The sequence below is a fragment of the Gavia stellata genome, chromosome 2 (assembly GCF_030936135.1).
Source record: "Gavia stellata isolate bGavSte3 chromosome 2, bGavSte3.hap2, whole genome shotgun sequence".
Lineage (NCBI taxonomy): Eukaryota > Metazoa > Chordata > Aves > Gaviiformes > Gaviidae > Gavia > Gavia stellata.
In genome coordinates, this window is record NC_082595.1 from 81,683,942 (window position 1) to 81,704,245 (window position 20,304).

Here is a 20,304-nt window from a genome sequence, read left to right on the forward strand (position 1 = left end):
ACACCAAAAGAGGAAAACAACTATCAATGCTAAAAAAGACCCCTCTTCATCAGAACCCTATGATCTGTAGCAAGATCTTCATTCATTCACTTGGCTGCCAGGGAGAGATGATATCCTGCTTTTCTTCGGGAAATTTAAAAAAAACCACTTCACAAGGGAAGGAGATGAACATAAATTGTAAAATTATATATATGTATGTATATCAGAGCTAAGAAGGAAGAAATGTGTTGAATACAGTCACAAACACATGTACACAATAATCTCCAAATGGCATCCTTTGATATATCATCAGGTTGCATCTGCATGAAACAATTATGAATCAGAACCAGAAAGTTTACTGACACAGTATAATACCAAAAATATTAGAAACAGTGGGGGAAAATTACGTTTGGGTTACACATTTTGTCTGTACAGCTGCACTTAACAACAAAATGGCTTTCCAGCTTTTCAGTACGAAGTAAAACTAATATAAAGTATATGCATGTGAGTGCGCATATATGTGTGTTTTGGCAAATAAACATACATCTATGATCTATATGTGTTTATGTATATTATAAATAAGGCTTTTTACTTCAGCTTATTCAACATTTATACTTGAGTCTTTGCATGTCCAAATTTGTATGGGGAGGTTGGGGAACTATACATCCCCTGGTGATTAGATAATGGTGACAAACATAAGCTGCTGATGCCAATATTCATTATGTTGTATTTAGGAAAAATAATTTAAAAACAACAACAATTTACTGAGTCAATTGCAGGTAAGTTTTTAATTTCCCAGGCTACTGAAAATAAATGATTCTGCTGTCAATCGTCATATTCACAATAAACAAGTCTTATCTTCCTCTCTAATTCTAATCTTGTGACACCAGGATCGTGGTTTCTCTATGTAATTGAATCACCTTGACAACTCTCACTTTTTTTTGTTTGTTTATTTGTTTTCTTTTGTCTTGTTTTTAACCTGGGGATATGTTTTTGGTACATTATTAGGTTTGGGCAGGTTTGATTATCTCAAGCCTGGGATAGCTATTAAACTTAGTTTACATTTTATATATTTTTGAACTGTTTCTTTTCATACAGAGAAGTATGATTACTCTAATTAGCACTCTTTCATTAATATTGGTGGAAATGACCTGCTATTCATTTGCATTTTTAGAATAAAAATCTCATAAGTATTAAATAACTGCAATTAAAAACAAATAGGAAAACAAAAAGGTATTCTTGATTATAATTTTTGTGAATTCAATATAAGTCGTGATTCCAGTAAATCCTTTAAAAATACTGCTAGTTCCATAAAATGAAAGGTTTTCTTGAGGGTTTTGCAGCATCAAAGTAACAAAAATTCTTCTATAAAGGATATAGCAATTAATTTAATATCTGTATTAAAGAGGAAATATTTCTCTGCTTGAAGATTTGGATTTTCATGTAAATCCATTCATAAGTACATGTAACTATATTTAATCTAATTTACGTGTTATTAGGGATATTCCACATAAATATGTTCGTAAAGGATCAAAACTCAGTGACATTATTTAGGTGAATTAATTTCCTTTGGTGAAAGAATTTGAAAGTGTTGACAAAATTGACAGACTCATGTAAAAAAGCCATATCATTTAGCAATTTTGTTTCATATTATGGCCTAATTCAGCTGTTGCTGGTATAAATATGAATCTTCTCATTGAATCAGAATTGGCTGTAAATATTCAGGCAAATAAGCCTCAGGCACTGTTTGTATTTATTTATTGTTCTTCCAATGCTGTCTATAGTCTACAACATTCTCAAATCTGAAACAACAGGGAAAGGATTATATGTAGATAAAGGAACATTACATAAGTAATAGAAATTCTTCATCTAGAAATATTATACATTTGCTTGAGACAGCCTTCAGAAAGGCATCTTTCAATGTACAGGTATACAGTTTAGGAATTCATTTTCTTTCTGAAATAGAACAAGGGTTTTCAGGAACCTAAATCTTGGACTCCTTCTGTACTTAGGCTTAGATTGATTTAATATCTTTATTAAATGCACCATATTAAACATTTTATTAAAGCGTCTAAACTGGGGGCATAGTAACTGTAGTCTCTATGTACAGTTGTGGTGATCTGGCTCTCAAAATCTTTAGGGTGACCCATCTTTTTTCACTTTTGTGCATGGAATCGAGGCCATCTATACTTCTAAGTTGGATGCCACAAAAACTTAGCACACATAAATATTTTTAAATGTTTCCAGTCTCCTCCTTCCTGACAAGAATAATTACTATTCTTTGAAATAAGTTAGCACAAAGGGCACATATGCTAGGTCTTGTCAAAAGCAACCTGAAAACTAAATCATGTTGTCTGCTCAGTCAGAAATAATACACATTAGCTCTTGGCTTGGGTAATCACAGCTTCCTATTACCTAGAAAAGAACTTTGGGAAGAGTAAGTCAATAGAGAATACAGTTAACATTTGTAACATGTTACAAAAACGTGTTACAATTTTCTTGAAATTAAAAACACTTTTCTTGAAATGAAAATGTTTCAACATTAAAAACTTCCATTGCTATAAAATATTCAAAGGGACAACCAGAGTATGGAATGTGCTCATCAGAAACAGAGAACTGCCTCCCACATGATGAAAAGTCCTGTAAAATATTACTTGTACCAGTTTATGAAAAAGCAAGAGTTCTATGCTTTCAATGTAAAAATTTTGTGAAAATAAAATAAAATTCAATGCTATTGATTGCATTAGAATTAATTTAAAAGATGGATCAAGTAGTTGGAGGCAGAAGATAAGTTTTACACTGGAGATGCCAGAAGTAACATACTTAACACAAGACAGCACATACACTCAAATCCACTGGTGATATACAGAGAATCTAAGAGAAATAGTACCTTAGCTCAGACTCTTAACGGATGTTCATCAGCCTCCTCATGGATGTTTAAACATGTTTTTAACAGTTTGAAGACATTCATTTAACAAAATACTTTGGTCTTGTCTTAAGCATGTTTTACCTTTGTACTCAAATAAAGACTGGCTTGTATTAACAATATCTAGTTTTTGAAAAAGAAAACTGCAGTTTTTTATAATGGTATTGATATATCCCATTTTAGATGCCTGCATGGTACCTAGTTATCTTCTGTTGCTTGAATGATCAATGAAAGGAAACTGACACTTCAAAAGGATGACTCACTTGATCTATCCTACACATGTATTTTAGAAGGAGATTTAACATCCTATAAAAGTAGTTCTAGAAGTAGTTACTTCTCTTGACTGGTACTCAGAAAACCTGTATTGAATGGCTCAAAATTAAATGTCTGGTTTTTAGGTGACCCAGTTAGGCATTTGGAATTATCAAATTAACATTTTATTCACACTGAAGTGCTATAGCCAGCCATCACATGGCCTTGGGTATTCCAAAAAAATAAACAAGACAATCCCATTACAGTATTATAAATACTTCAATGTTTTTGAAAGTATCAGTGTGCTGTGAATTTCAGTACAGTTTATGGAGCATTTAAGTATGTATTTTGTAGAGTTTGATTTCAGATTCTCACTAGAAACCCCTATTCAAATCAGAAAATACTCACTGAAGTTCTGACAAGTACACATACTAGCCTGGGAAGCATGCTAACATGAATGAACACATCAACTATTAATTTGTAATCTTTCTCTCTATTGTCTCATATTTTGTGTTAGGAGTGTTAGAAGCATAGTTTTTCTTATAAACTTTGTTTCCTGAAAATGAAGGTAGCTGTGATATATGCCATAGTCTTTTCCCAACTGGTGAAATAATAAGAACTGTGCAGTGTTTTAGCTGAGTTATGACAACTTATACCAGTTCTGAAGGCCATTTGTACCGTTCTTGGTGTCTAAATTTCTGACAAAAGAGACAACATATCTGTGCTGACTTACAAAACTACTGGTTTACTCAAGGATAGCAAGCACAGAAAATTATATACAAGTGGTAATCTTTCAAACCAAGCTATAGAAAATTTTCTACATACTAAAAAAAACTATAGGAAGACCCACTTCCTTGGCAAGAATACTGAAATAGTCCCAAGAATGACTCCTGTAGGCAACAGGAGTATATCTATTTGTTAAAGAGATGTAAATTGGTAGGTATCATTTTTGCTATGCTCTTGACACATAAAGGAAGAGATGTTTCCAGTCTAAACTTCAAGCTGTGAAACAAATACAATGTAAGTGCAGACAGATGTTTCAGTTTACTCACTCCTTTCTAAGTGTTGCTTCCCAAATCATAGTGGGGAAAAAAAAAAAAAAGAAAGAGGAAAAGAAAAAAAAATATTCTAAAGAAAGCTGACAGTGCTCTTAGAAAATGTTGTTGAAAATGAGTTCCTCACAGATTCAGTGCATTCTTGTATATAGTAAACAGCTCATATACTTACACTTTTATTTGAAGAAAGTATGGACAAGAAAGAACAATTAATTTTGGTGATTACTATATACATTTCTTGCCAACTGACGAAGGTATAGACAGCAATATACTACTAGCTGGTTTACTTCTGGATCTTTTTTCTATCTCAGTGCACTCTCCTGCTCTTAACTCTGTAGTACTGATTTGCTTGAATTAAAAGGCTTTTCAAACTAGTAATCGAAAACTGCTTATCTACGGATGCCGTCCATGTCTGCATGTTTCTGTGAGCGGAATAATCTTGTTATTACTGTGTTATAAATATTTGGCACAACAGGAGTGGACTGAAACAAATGTTGATTAGATTAAACTATATTTAATATGGTTTCTTGAACCAATAGTTTTCACTGTAACATGGAGTTTGATACCTGTCAAAAGACCAGTCATTGTTTTGGACCCTCATGAACTGTCACAGTTTCTAGAGCATTTTGTTTATATCTGATATGGCACTTCCAGGTTTTTCCTCCTAAAGGTATCACCAAGTTTGCCTGCACAAAACACACTCTGCAGACTGAGCAAACATACTCTAAGTAGGAACTATTGGAGGATTCACTAAAAAACCACATTATTCTGAATAAAATACTAATGTAGATAAAATCTGTACGTATTATATTTTTCTCTCACTGAAAGTGAGCTTTTGCATAGCTAAAAAATAGCTTATGAATTGAAATCGGGAAGGATAAGAACTTTACTTTCCTTCATGGACAGTCTGACCTATTGCATCCACATGATATGTGTTTCATATATGCGAATTATGTATATTAGCAGAAAAGTATCATCCTTAGAGCAATGAGAAAATACAGACAGAATTTTGCTTGGGAAGGGTGTCCAAGAAGTAAGTTTTATGATTCCACTTTTGAATTTCAGCTGTCAGTACACTCTTTGGTCAGTTTTACACCTATTTAGTCAAGTTCTAATATTCTCCCACTGATATAGCTTTGCAGATACTATAAATTTCAATATTAATGCTAATGATCGTGTGTTTAGAGTGTCAGACAAATTTTTTAAATGTTGAAATGAAGAGAAAATCACAAAGTTTTTCATGATTTTACTACTTAAATATTTGATCAAACTGGTGTTTATATTTGTTTAGGAACTTTCCAAATAAATCTAAATGAGAATATAGCTCCTTAAAAATGTGATTTCAAAAAGGTTTTAGGATATTTCTGAAAGCAGAAACTGCATTATTCTTTTTTTTTTTTCAATCAAAAGATTTATTTCTGATGGCAGAAAGTATTTTTGTCCTCAGACTGCAAAGTTGGCAGCTTTCTAGTTGAATGCTAATTCTTCTTTTTATTAATCATAGACTATTTTTATCAATTTACGGCTCTTCATAATTAAATGTAGAGATTAGAATATATTTTATATTAGACTGCAGAGTTCTTTTAATATTCTTGAAATAGAAAGTAACCAAAAAGTACAAAGTAAAACTGTACTGGGTTTTTTCCACAATACTCTCTAAAACCTCACCTTAATTGAAACTAGAATTTTTATTTCAGTTCATTTGGGTCTGATCCTTCAAAATAGTCTTTAGAAGTAAAGCACTTAGCCGAAAAAGTTCTCCCATTTAATGTAATGAAAAAAGAACTTGGTGTAAGGAATGAGATTTTTTTTTTTCCAGTTTTTTTGATATTTGATAGCTTTGAGGATTTTGTTTCTTCTGGAAAACTCCCTGTCATGCATGAGTGGTTTAGGCCACTTAAAGAATCGTCATCAAGGGTATTGGTAAAAGCGATTTTAATAGAAGTTTATAAAAGTGAAATCCAGCTGGCGGCCCGTCACAAGCGGAGTCCCCCAGGGCTCAGTTTTGGGACCGGTCTTGTTTAATATCTTTATTGATGACCTGGATGAGGGGATAGAGTGCACCCTCAGCAAGTTTGCAGATGACACCAAGTTGGGAGGGAGTGTTGATCTGCTTGAGGTAGGAAGGCTCTGCAGAGGGATCTGGACAGGCTGGATCGATGGGCTGAGGCCAACCGGATGAAGTTCAATAAGGCCAAGTGCCGGGTTCTACACTTTGGACACAACAACCCCAGGCAACGCTACAGGCTTGGGGACGAGTGGCTGGAAAGCTCCCCTGCAGAAAAGGACCTGGGGGTGTTGATTGACAGCCTGATGAATATGAGCCAGCAGTGTGCCCAGGTGGCCAAGGCGGCCAATGGCATCCTGGTCTGTATCAGAAATAGTGTGGCCAGCAGGAGCAGGGAGGTGATCATGCCTCTGTACTCGGCTCTGGTGAGGCCGCACCTCGAATCCTGTGTTCAGTTTTTGGGCCCCTCACTACAAGAAGGACATTGAGGTGCTGGAGCATGTCCAGAGAAGGGCGACGAAGCTGGTGAGGGGTCTGGAGCACAAGTCTTATGAGGAGCGGCTGAGGGAGCTGGGGTTGTTTAGCCTGGAGAAGAGGAGGCTGAGGGGAGACCTTATCGCTCTCTACAACTACCTGAAAGGAGGTTGCAGAGAGGTGGGTGCTGGTCTCTTCTCCCAAGTGACAAGTGACAGGACTAGAGGAAATGGCCTCAAGTTGTGCCAGGGGAGGTTCAGGCTGGATATTAGGAAAAAGTTCTTTACTGAGAGAGTAGTGGTACATTGGAACAGGCTGCCCAGGGAGGTGGTAGAGTCACCCTCCCTGGAGGTATTCAAGGAGCATGTGGATGTGGCATTGTGGGATGTGGCTTGATGGGCATGGTGCTGTGTGGTGTGGGTGGGTTGTTTTGGTGTGGGTTGTGGTGTGTTTTGTGGTTTATGGGTGGTTTTGGGGTTTTTGTGTGTGTGTGTGTGGTGGGTTTTTTTTTTGTTTGTTTTTGTTTTTTTTATGGTTGGACTTGATGATCTTACAGGTCTTTTCCAACCTTAGTGATTCTGTGATTCTGTGATCAGAATTTGATGGCAAGGTTCACTCTACTACTTACTAAAACAGACAAAGGAAAATCAAATTAGAATTAACTCAAAATTATCTATACAGAGAGAGAGAGCTGGGAAACAAAGGGGTAAAGAATGAGGACGACCCTCCACTTGAGTCATGAGGTTCAGAATGGACTCCTTTGCTTTCTAAACTTCTGAAAAAGGAGTTTAGGCGTGGCTGAATCCAGACTTAGTCTCCGACCTGGTCAACGGTTTATGTCTAAAGGAAAAGAGAGGGTACAAGGGGTAAAGAAATCCTGCTGTTGAGTCACAAGGTTTGTAATGACTCCCTTGCTTTCTAAACTCCTTCTCAGAGAGGAGTTTAGGTGTGGCTAGGTCTAATCCTAGTTCCGGACTGGGTCAACGGGTTTTATCTAAATGATTATGTGTATTTAGCAGAAATTGTTCATTCACAGTTTGAGGTAAATCATAAGATTTTAGCAGCACTTAATCAAGGATGAGTTTTAAGATTTACAAAGTGAGTTAAACACAACAATAGCTTGATTACAGGTTGACTCACACATGTGTTCACACAGATATAAAGCCATAGATATATACAAAGCTACCTATTAAAAATTCCCCTCGAGTTCTGTGAAAATGCTCACTTCAAATGTCATTCCTCAACAGGCCAGGGTTGAGTCTCGGGGAGGAGAGAGTTTAGCCCAGGTCGCGGTCCTCCAAAATTTCACGAACTGGAGAGTTTGTGAAACTCTGAGAGGCGTCCCGCTCAGAGGGAGATGCTGGTCACAGCCCACTGTGGTCCAGGAGAGCTCAAAGGGTCTCACTTGGGACTACTGTTTATAGGTTAGCAAGATGATTGGCTTTTAGTCATTAGCAAAATGATAGAATTTCAGTAACAATGGTGTCCACTTGGGTTACGAACCTGATAAGGAGTGCTCCAGGGCTGTTAGGGAATGATGGATCATCCCATTCTTCTTGCTCTCATTACCAGCCTTGGTCAGGTAACAGGAGTGCCTGGTACAGTCAGTGTTGTTCCCTGCCTTAACCGTGTAAGAGTTCCTGGAACGGTCAAGGGACACTTAACTGCCCAACTCATTACAAAAAGGTCAGGGCCTAGCTGGAGTTTCTGAGATTGTAGAGCAGCCCAGGAGATAGGGGAAAGGAATGCACCACCACACTCCCAAACCCACTTTATCTTCTGTGGCTTCAGCTTTCTGAAGGAAGTTAAGCTATGTTTTGCCAGATTACTACCATAATATCGCGCTCTCTAAAAAATGATTCTAGAGGAACATGGAAGCTTCTCCCTACTTTAAGTCACCCGACTAATAGGATTAATTGACTTGAAATACATAAGGAGTCTCTCAGACATCCTTTGAGCTCATCAAGAAACATGTTATTAACTTTAATAAAGGCGTAACTACAACGTATATACATAAAATTATATACACAGTTAAGAAGTTTGCTAGACTGAGGCCATTGGTTATAGTATAACAGAGAGAGGGTTTTACTGGCATTATTTTTAATAACTTTGCATCACTGAGGACAATGGTAATGTCAACACTGACTTATTGTCAATAAAGTAGATACAGGTCCATAAAGGGGTCATTCATACATGTTGGATTTCCAATAAGAAAATCACTACATTCTAAATTGAAACACTGATATTTATAACTGTAAATATGACATGTAAAAATACTGTTCATACAAGAAGTTTTGGAACTAGGAGATAACTTAATACACCTCTTTAATATCTTTATGTTACATGCGTCACTGATCTGTCTCAGGCTAGTCTAGTGCCCAATGCAAGCTGCTTAAAATATAAAGCACATACAAAATCTCATCCATATATTTTTATTTTCCTTGTCAATGCTATTGGTCTGTAAAATTTCACAGACTTAGGAACAAAAACCTATTACATTGAATGTGATAATTTTAGGTGTAAAGAAATCTCATAATCCACAAAACGAAAAATAAATTATCTTAAAAAATTGAGACTGTGATTAAATATTTCTTATTATAGATACAAAGCTTACATACACACCACCAACAACAGCCAGGCAACCAAGCCCATACTTTTAGTCACAAAATTTCATTTGATGCCTTTCTCAGAAAAAAAAAAATGTTACATTTTCTACTTAAATAAAGTTGTACCAAGCAGATAATAAATGGTTCACGTATTTAAGCCATTCATGAATAATTCACAAGATTCACTTCCACTTTCCAAATATTTGGATCATATGTTGTCTATGTACAGTCACATAATGTACCCAGAATAAATTCTGTTTCAAAATGCCTAATGCCTGATGTTATATTACTGTAATATGCTGTATTGAATTAGCCTGGAAGGAACATATTGAAGTGCTAGTATAATGGCTTTCAGATCGGACACCTTTTATCAACTACTTAGTTTATATCCATCCCTAAATTCAAAGAGTGTATGGAAGTGAAGGGTAAACACCAAAGTCAGCCATGCTTATGACTTTTAATTGTATGATTGGCCAACCATCTGTATTTGATTTGGCTGGTTCAGTATGTCTTTTTTTCTCTGTTAATGAATAGAAACTTATTGTGCAGTTCTGGATGCAGTAAATTATGATATGATAGCTGCTGCTGTCAGTGACATGCTGGGTATCGAGTCTAGTAACTAAAGAATATCATATCTGGAACTGAATGAGTTTTGCTGAAAAATGAACATGAAGGCCAACTGAAGGTTCTTGTTATCTTTAAAAAGAAAGTTGTGAGAAAGAGTGGTCAGAGGAGACATGCTGATATCTCTGCATTATTTAAGGAGATAGTACTGCATGACAGGTTTAATAAAAAGTAATTGTTTGTTACATAAAATTCACAGTTATCTTGAATACCGGATCACTTTTGGCAGTATAGCTTCAATGAATGCAAACTTTATTTTATTTCCTTTGTGTGTTTTGTAGAACAGTGCATCATTTAGGAGCTCAAAATATGTCATATTTTTTATTGATATTATGATTGTTAGAAGAAGTAAGAGATGTGCTCGAGGTGTGCATAAAGGTCTGTTACTAGAAGAACACAAGCAGATCTTCAATTCCAAACTTACTGCAATGTCCGATTCTCTGACTGCACCGGATTGGCATTTACAAGATCACATTTACAGCTGTGGCCAAGACTTTAAGCTACAAGCTGTTTAAAGTACTAAACAGCTATCATGGACTGATGTCATTTGAGTTTTGGTATATCAAACAAGATATTTACTACTTTTAGCTTTTTTTTTTTACGTTCTGATTTACTTCAATTTGACTACTTGATGGACAAATACAATTCAATGAATGCAAAAATAAAGCGTGTTTTGTTCAAAATGTTTAACCTTTTTCATATATAACAAATCTAATTTCCATGTTATGAAATATTAAAGGCTTTTAAATTTTCACTGAATATATACTAACCAAAATCACTGATATGGACCAAAAGTGAGGGCAAGGAAACACTTCTATGGAATGTTTTGTTTTCTTGCAATGAGAAATTTCCAGTAGTTTCTATTTTTGGAACACTACATGACTGATTAATGGAAGAAGAGTTTAAAAACCTGGTGTTATTATTTCACATCTGGAACAGTTTATAAAGAATCATACTTCCCCAGTAATATTGAATCTGTCTTCATACGCTAAGATAACTAAAACTACACAGACTCCAGTTCTGAGGATGAAGTACTTTAGTCTCTGGTTAAAACAATATAAGTTTCAAAGTCTATTAAAAAGTATATAAAAGTCATTTTTAATTTCTTTATAAAAATAAATACATCTCAAAAGAGAAGGAACCTTTTATAAGCATAATTTTATGTGGCCTCAAAGTTTCTGATAGCTATATCTGGAGAAATGAATCTTTTTATGTTACAATATGTATTTTCCATATTATATTGAAATTCAATATTGATTGAAGTTAATATTATATTGAAATACAATTATACAATGTTTTTTTTTTGCATTCCCAAGGCAAAATCTAACAGACAGCTTGGACTTTTTCATAGCTGAAACACAATACAAATAACCTTTCATACAGCAGATTGCAAAAACAGTGTCGCTCGTGTCTTTGGAAAATAGTTAAACTCTTATGCATAATTTTATACAAAGGTCAAATTGTAAAATTTACCATTTACGTTCAAATAATGCTTTTTCTAATACTTACATAAAGCCTAAATCTCTTATGTTAAACTTGGTATAATGGTAGAAAAACATCTATTAGGCGTTGATGATTTCCATTTACCTGTCATAAAAATTAAGATATCAGAAATAAAGTCATGGGAAATAGTTCTCATTTATCTTTTGGCTCTATTAAAGGTTGCTGTGAAAGGGAGAAAACCTACCATTATCACTTAAGACTAGTATCAGTATATTGAAAACCTCTTCAGAAATTTAAGTATTATATGAATGTCACTGTGGTTCTAATGTATTTACTCTCTGAATGAGAAATCTTCTGGAGAGATTCCTCTCTTGAGAAAGACCTGAATCCTTGGGTATGACCTTGTATCATGCTGCTCATCTGGGACAAACATGGGGGCCAGATGAAGAATGGCATCATTGACACTGTGTCAGCAGATAATGCTCATACTACAACATTCTGAAACCCACAGATTTTTTAAAGTAAAGCTGTGTGTAAGGCAGGGTGATGTGTGGAGTGAAGGAGGTGTGTAAAGTTGTATGGTGTTCAGGCACACTTTTGGATACCTTTATAGAATCGTAGAAACAGAATCATTTAGGTTGGAAAAGACCTTTAAGAACATCAAGTCCAACCGTAAACCTAACCCTGCTAAGTCTGCCACTAAACCATGTCCCTAAGCACCTTATCCACCACTCAACCATGTCCCTAAGCGCCTCAACCACACGTCTTTTAAAAACCTCCAGGGATGGTGACTCAACAACCTCCCTGGGCAGCCTGTTCCAGTGTCTGGCAACCCTTTCAGTGAAGAAATTTTCCCTAATATCCAGTCTAAACTTCCCCTCACGCAACTTGTGGCCATTGACAGGACAAGAGGAAATGGCCTTAAGTTGTGCCAGGGGAGGTTCAGGCTAGATATTAGGAAAAAATTCTTTACTGAGAGAGTGGTGAAACACTGGAATAAGCTACCCAGGGAGGTGGTGGAGTCACCATCACTGGAGGTGTTCAAGGAACCTGTGGACAAGGCATTGTGGGACATGGTTTAATGGGCATGGTGATGTTAGTTGATGGTTGGACTTGATGATCTTACAGATCTTTTCCAACCTTAGTGATTCTGTGATTCTGTGATTTCCTCTTGTCCTATCTCAGCCATTTGGAACAGGCATGGTCCATTTCTGTGCCTGCCTTCTAAGGTGAATACCCATGTATGGAACATGTGAAACCGGTCAGTTTCCTCTTACTCCAACATAACTCTCCCTAGATGCCTTCTTCATGTCTAAACATTTTTCTTCCTAAATTTGATAAGCGGGCTTTCTTAGAGCATATCTTGAAGAAAAAAAAAGAAAAGAAAAAAAGAAAATAAGACGAAAAGTTTCACAACATGTTATAAAAGGTTTATTTATTTTAAAAAACAGATGAATAAGGAGATAATGTCATAACCATGCAACTAGAGCACTCTTTCACATATGGGAAATGAAAATATAATGCCTTCCTGCACCTTAGGAGTTTCAAACAGACTAGCAGACTGGAGAGTGACTGGATTGGAAAGTGGGGAAGAGTATACCACATTTCCCCAGCTGGATAAAATGAAAAAAATCTTTAAAATCTTTATACATGAAAGAATTTCTGAAGGACAGAGAATGAGTAGGAAGAAGCTGTTTCTCCCAGTAATTGTGTAGGGCGCTCATCTGGGAAACATGGTAATCATCTGTATTTCGGACTGCTCTAGGAACAGTACACATTATTAAATATTATTTGTGAGCAAATCCATTTCAAATTGGAGAATAAGATAATGCCTATAATTGATTTGGAGTGTTGGGGTTTGTTTTAAAACGTATTGTAAATAATAAAAAGTTCCTTTTCTGATTGAAATTAACACTTTTCACTCCTCCTAGCTAATATTTTCTCTTTAATATGAAAATTAATAAAACATTGGAATAAGGAAAATGGAGGGCTCAAAAATATCTCGAGTCATTTACTCCAAGACCTGAATTGTAAGATTGATAGACCTAGATTATTCTTGATGAATGCTTGTCTAAATTGTTTATATAAAGGTCTAATGAAACTTTGATTCCACCACTATGCATGTTCCTTATGAGTGCATAATTAATTTTACGGTAAGAATATATTTTCTATTTTCTAATCTGTAATTTTTTAGCTCTAATTCAATTACTTATTGTTCTTTATAGCAGAATGGATAACACTTCTTCACCATCCTTCTCATTACCATCTTTTAATTGTTTGAAGGCTATTATATTACTCAGTCAAAATTTTTTTTCCTTAGAAAATAAACATTAATTGAATCCTTCTTCATATATTGTTCTTTCTTAACCTTTGATCAAACCAGTTGCTCTCTCAAAAATTTTGTCTTAGAGTTTCTGTAGTTGGTCACTATACTTCTTAAGTGGTCATGATCAAAACGGCTGTAGAACACCAGACACAGTCTTAGGCAAGCTGATAGAGAAAAAAATAATTATCTTAGTATATTGTTTAAAAACATTCGTATTAATACATCCTGGAATGAGATGGCTTTATTTTGCAAGCCACAATAATCATTATTCACTTTACATGTGGACACTAGATTTCTCTTTCTGAATAGTGGTCTGCATTTCCCTTTATTACAACAGTTTTAGTTGATTTGTTAGCATTGTTCCAAATCATAATGAGATTGTTTTGAATTCTAATTCTGTTGTCTAGAAGTCTTCCTGACTCTTTATAACTTGATGTGACTGACAAAGTTTCTCAATGTAGTGTTTCACAGTGTAAATTAACAACATTTTAAATGGAGGTGAGAGTCATACAGAGTCCTGGTTTTGTTGTTTGCAATGATCTCAAAATGCAATGAGAAATTATTTTTTTAAATCACTTCTTGCAGATGGCTTTTCTATCAGTTCCATACCTACCACAGAGCAATTTCTTCTATCTCACATTTCACTAGCCTGCATATGACATGCATGAACTGCCTCTTATTACATGAAAGCTATCTCATACCTGCTGCTTCCTCCTTATTCATTAGTTATCCTGTCATAGAATAACATTACCTTTCTTGGATATAATTTGGTTTTTACATATCTGTGTTGGCTATTTCTTACCATCTTATATTGTAGCTGATTACATAACCAACACAGTCAAGACATTAATAATTTTACTGGAGTAACTATTTGTTTCTAGCTGTGAGGACTTAATGGTGAGATTTAATACAGATTTTTATCTGTTAAAGATTCAGATTTTTCAAATTACAATTTTCTTTTTTTTTAATATAAAAATCTCAAGAACTTTTTGAGCTGGTATTTGGATGCCTTGGTAAGTGTCCCTCAGATTGAAGTGTTCTGACAATGCAGCCTTTTCCTCTACCAGGTAATTAAGTAATTATTAAGTAACTTAAGTAATTACATTAAGTAAGTACATTAAGCAATTGATTATTTTATTTCTTTCTGTGCTTGTGGTCAGTAGCAATGTTATTATTTTCAAGAGTCTATCAAATTTTCATAGCAATATAATTGTCCAATTGGTTTTTAGGTGTTTACTAATCCACTCAGAGAAATGATAAATTAAATTTGCTTGTAAATGAAGGACCTCATCAAGGCCTTATTTTTATTCCATTTTGCAGATACGATTTTTGGCCGAGATTTTGATTTAGAGAAGTGCAATACAGGTGTTTGTCTACTGAACTGAAAAGTAAGAGATTCAAATACATATAGGTAGAGAAAAGGATATTATACAGTTATGGTAATAATAACAAAAAAAGCTTCTCTCCTACCCCGATGTATAAATACATATTAACAGAATTTAAAGGGAATAATCCTGTATCACGTAGGGTCTATGCATTTAGTATTCTGAAGATAGGTAGCATTTTCTGCTCATAACTAACTTTTTCATGAAAAGAATTTTGAACATGAGCCAGGTATCCATCATCTCAACTGGAATTATCATTAATAAGAGAACTGTTACCTCAATTTTGTACTGGAAATAGAGGTGCTTCAACAGTGTGAGGCCTTATAAAAAGAACTACTGATTGCTACTGATTGGTTTGTGAACCAAGGAAGACCCCGTTGAGATTGAATTGCTGTGTTTGAGGCCTGTAAGTGAAACTGTTACTGCAAGATGATTATCTAGCTTGCGTAAATGGAGGTACAGGATTTCAGTTCAGATAGACATGCTTCCTTTCTGATAAGGAACAATGTTTAAAGAAGAAAGAGTGTTACTGAAGGATGCTTCTTGTAAGTAATTGCACCCATTAAGATCCTGATCCCTCAAGTACCTATATATCAGAATAACGATAATTTTGCCGTGTACCTATATTTTTGCAATACTATTGCACTTTAAAAAATCAATTTGTTCCTGAAGCTGAGTTGAAAGCTTAAACAAGTGCAAAAAAAAGAAGAAAATGCATACTCATTTACTTGTGACATGGAAAAGAAAAAAATGCTTTTGTGTTACTAATTTTAAGATTCAAGAGAGTCTATTCTGAGACATAGATTGAAAGAATCATGCTGAGGTGGAAGAGTGTAGGATCCAGTCCCGGAAAGTGAAAAGGGGATCAGGAGGAAACTGAAATATCATGGGAACATGAATGAATAAAGAATCCATGAAGGAAATATTTTGATGTTGAAAGGATGGAGTAAGAGTTTGAGAAATTCCATTAATAACTCTAAGGTTATTAGAAAACTAGTGGGCATATATTTTGGAACATCAGATGGGCATCAAAAGAAATTTGCTAAAATGCCTTTTCAGTTATACCAAAATAAAACATTAGACATTCTTTGGCATTAAGTTCCCATTGTGTTCTAATTTTGAGCAGTGAACTAAATTTTGAAGGAAACAGGATTTTCAGGATCTGCTGAACTTTAATCCAGATTTTAAAACAAAAAGTATATTTAGTGAAATATCTTTATTGTTCAATGCTGATTTATACATATTGCACAATCTATTTTGTATGACAGCTGTACACTAATCTACATGGATATTTTTATCTAACATATCTGTCTGTCTGTCTGTCTCTCCATCCATTCATCCACCTATCCATCCATTCATCCATTGTTTCTATTCTGGTCAAGTATTTCACTGGGATAATACTTTGTACCTTAATCTTCTAATTCAGCTGAAATTCTGAGTGCAATGTAACAATTAATTTAATGCACACGTACTTTAGAAGCCTCTTTTCCCATTCTTTCCATTCATATCTTATTCAGTTACACCTATTACATTTTTCAGAATGTTAAAAGAAATAATATCACTACAAAAAATCATTACTCTCTGGAGTTTAACTGTGCAGGCGTGCTTCAGGAGCTTTATAGAGATGATTTTCTTTTTTTTTTCAGATTTAGGATTCCCTGTAAGTTAAGTGCACAAATATTATTAAAAGAAATGTGGAGATGAGAAAAAAATAATCTGGGGTTAAACTGTACAAAATGCATGTAACTTCAAACATTCCTTACCATTGATAGAGCAGCTATATTTTGTAGTTAATGAAATGCATCTTTTTTTGTTTTGTTTTGTTTATTTATACATGTAAATTTGTAATTCAGTATGATTTGGTTCCCACAAGCCTTATTCAGACAAAGCTTCCATTGAGCCACTGGCACTACAAGAATCACACGCTTAATAAATATAACTACAAAGAAATCTTAGTCATGGGTCGAATCCTTCACTGAAAATTTTCCAAATGAAGTCTCCAAAATATTTCACAATGCTATGAGAATTCTAATGAAGCATAAAGGTGTTTAACTTGCCTTAAATCATAGTTCAGTTCTGTGATATAACTTTCACTAAAGCTCTGAATGCAGTATTGCATGTACTATGAACAGATTAAACTAGTACTATCTTCCTACGGGCAAAATTAAAGCAGTTCTTCTAACTTATGGCATACAAATTCATTCAGTATTTCTGACAGTTGTAATGAAAATAAAGGTCAAGTTGCACCCTGTGGTACCTCCAGTCATTCAACTTCGGCACTTGAAAAATATGTTTAATCAAAGTTTTCAAAGTTATGGCTTTATAAATGGCTACTTATTTCTGGCCTTTGATTTGTAATTTACATTACTTTTTTTTACCCAATTCATCTGCATAATTATATATCCAATTTAAAGATTATGAACAGTTTTGAAGAAGTTCAGGTCTTGCACCCAGTTGAGCTCTTGCTGTTTTTTCTTCTATGCTGTTTCCAATACATGAATAAACCACCAAGGTTTATCTCTACTTCTCCTTGATATTCTTCCTGGAGAACTACTTACCATGCAACAAACACATGCACACAAAACAGACCACCATATTGTCTGCTGATCTTAAAGTGTTCAGTTTTCTGAGAGAAGGATGCATGGGTAGTGAATTTAAAGCTGACCTTTGAACACCGAACTCACTTTTAAGTTGGGATTTTTATCTGCTAATTACGGCTGATACACCTCAGTACAAAACAGATGGTAGACAAACATAGCAACCTCCAGAAACAAAGAGAATGTACTTTGAAATATAATGAATGTTAAGAACAATTAATGAGGGCTGTTGTTCACAGACCCAGTTAGAGTACAGAATATTATTTAGAAAGGAAAAAAAAAAGGCTGCAGGAAATACAAGCTGAGAGTTAAATAAGTCATCATAGTCACTAGATCTTATCTTAAGGTTAAACACTTCCAGGAATAGTTTAGAAAGTTGTAAAGCTTGATAGAATAGAATAAAAACAAATCAAAACTTTAAAAAAAAAAATTATTATAGTAAAAGAGATTATCAAGTTGGGGTTTTTTTGGTTTTGTTTTTGTTTTTCAGAAAAAAAGGTACTCCTTGGATGGAGAAAAAACGGGTAGATCAAGGGAGTTGTAGACTACATGTGAAACTAGAAGTCAGAATGAGGATTTTGGAACTGTTTAACTCTTCTCCATGGTTAAAAAAAGATTTTTTATCCCTGTGCAGAATATAGTCTGTGAACATTTCCCTTTATTTATATTGTTATGTTGGGGATGCTTCTATCTTATCTGTGATGTATACAGACTATGTTTCATGTAACTGTATTCTTTTCAGGCATGCTCTTTTAGCAATCTTTTCCATGCTTTTTAGGGTTTTTTTTAAGCTTTACATGGTGTCAAGACAATCATCCTGAGATGATTTCTCTTCGTCTTGTCTTTCTCTGGATCCAAGGAACAAGAAATCAAGTATGCCAATAATTGCATAAAAACCTCTTCCTCCAAAGCTGCAGACTTGGATCCTCTGTGTGGAGGTGAGTGAGGATGTGGCCTTGGACAAGCTTTTGTTGAGATTTTAACCTTGTAGTAGTGCAGATGAGTAAGTGAACTCAGCACGTATAGCTGTGGGTGAGCAACTATTCAAGTCCTACTGGTAAAGTTTGACAAAATTTCTGAATCTGCCAATATCTTAGAAGGCCACTGCTTCTGACTGCAGGTCATCAGCAAAGATATAGGGTGTCAGTTCCAGCATCATGAACAAGCAATTGTAGCTACTGCTGTATCAAGCCTGTACTGATAATATTCAACTTATCAAAAAAGTATTGAAGGGAGAATGCCATCCTAACAGTGTAACATGATTGCAGAAAGTCATTGGACAGTTACTCAGACCAGTGTCCAATGAACCTCAACCTTATTCACACTACCTGCACAGCCATGCTTGGTGTCAGGTCTCTGAGAGTATCCCCCCTTCTGGAGATCTGGCTTCTGGGGCTGAGGCCACCTTAGAGATAGTGCAGCTGAGGGTGGACCTCTTCCTTTGCTTACTCAGGACATGGGCTCCCAGACAGTGCTGCAGGACTGTGGCCCTCAGCCAGGGCCAACTCCCTTCCTGTGGGAGATGATTGAAGCTGAGCTTCTACTGTTCAGCTCCTGGTGCATGGGAGAGACCCAGACCCTGGGTACCCTCATGGTGCCTGATCTTGACCCCACCCGTGGGCCCACATCCCAGACAGGCCTCAGACCCTCCCAATCCGCAGGTAGCTGCCTGATGCCCAGGGCTGGGGCTGCCCCTGGTGCCCCCTGGCTGCCCTGCTTCTGTCTGGGTTGGTGGGATGGGCACTGGCTGCCAGACTCTACCCTGATGCTCCAGGGAGCCCCCAGTTCTCCCAGTCCCTGACCCCAGGGAACCACTGGACCTGTGCACCCTGCCACATGCAACCCCACTGTTTAAGTCCCTTATGAAATTTTGAATCACCATGAAAACATACTTGTTTTACAAGAATCAATTACGATTTTTAGAAGAAAAGTGGTTTTGCAAATGAAATGTAATTTTGACTATAACACTTACAAAAATCACAACTTTACAGTTATATGTAACTCAGTAACAGGAAGAAGCACTTATGGATTAATTAGCATATCTTATGCATCTACTTGCCCATGTTATTCTTCATAGGTATTTAAGGCTCTGATTAGAGCATACAGAAATAGATTTTTTTTTTAAAGATATTGTAATGCTATTACCAGAGCATTAGGTAGTTCTTAGGGCTGTAAGTATGGGAAAAACAGAAAAGACTTTAAAAGACTTTAAAAGACATTTAAAAGATGGTTAAATTATTCTGAAAGTCTAGATTAATATATATTTCTTAAACAATGATCCACAATTGACTCTACAATGGAGACAGTCCAATTTGGTGCCAGGTGGATCTGTAAATTAATAGTTTATTCTGGACATCAGGAACTGGAACTCCATCTGAACTTCCAAAGTCTTTTTTCATAACAGTCTGTAAGTCAACTTCTTTTCTGTTTTGCATACATCGTTGCTGATTAGTCTAAATTTTCCCTATATAGTTCTTACCACACTGCAACCAGATGATTTTGTCACTCCTATAGCTTTATACTTCTTTCTTCAAACTCTAATGTTTCTGAAGAATCAAAACAAACATAAGATATTATTTTTTTAAAACAGAACTCTGAACTGCTTCTATACTCTCACATATTTCAACAA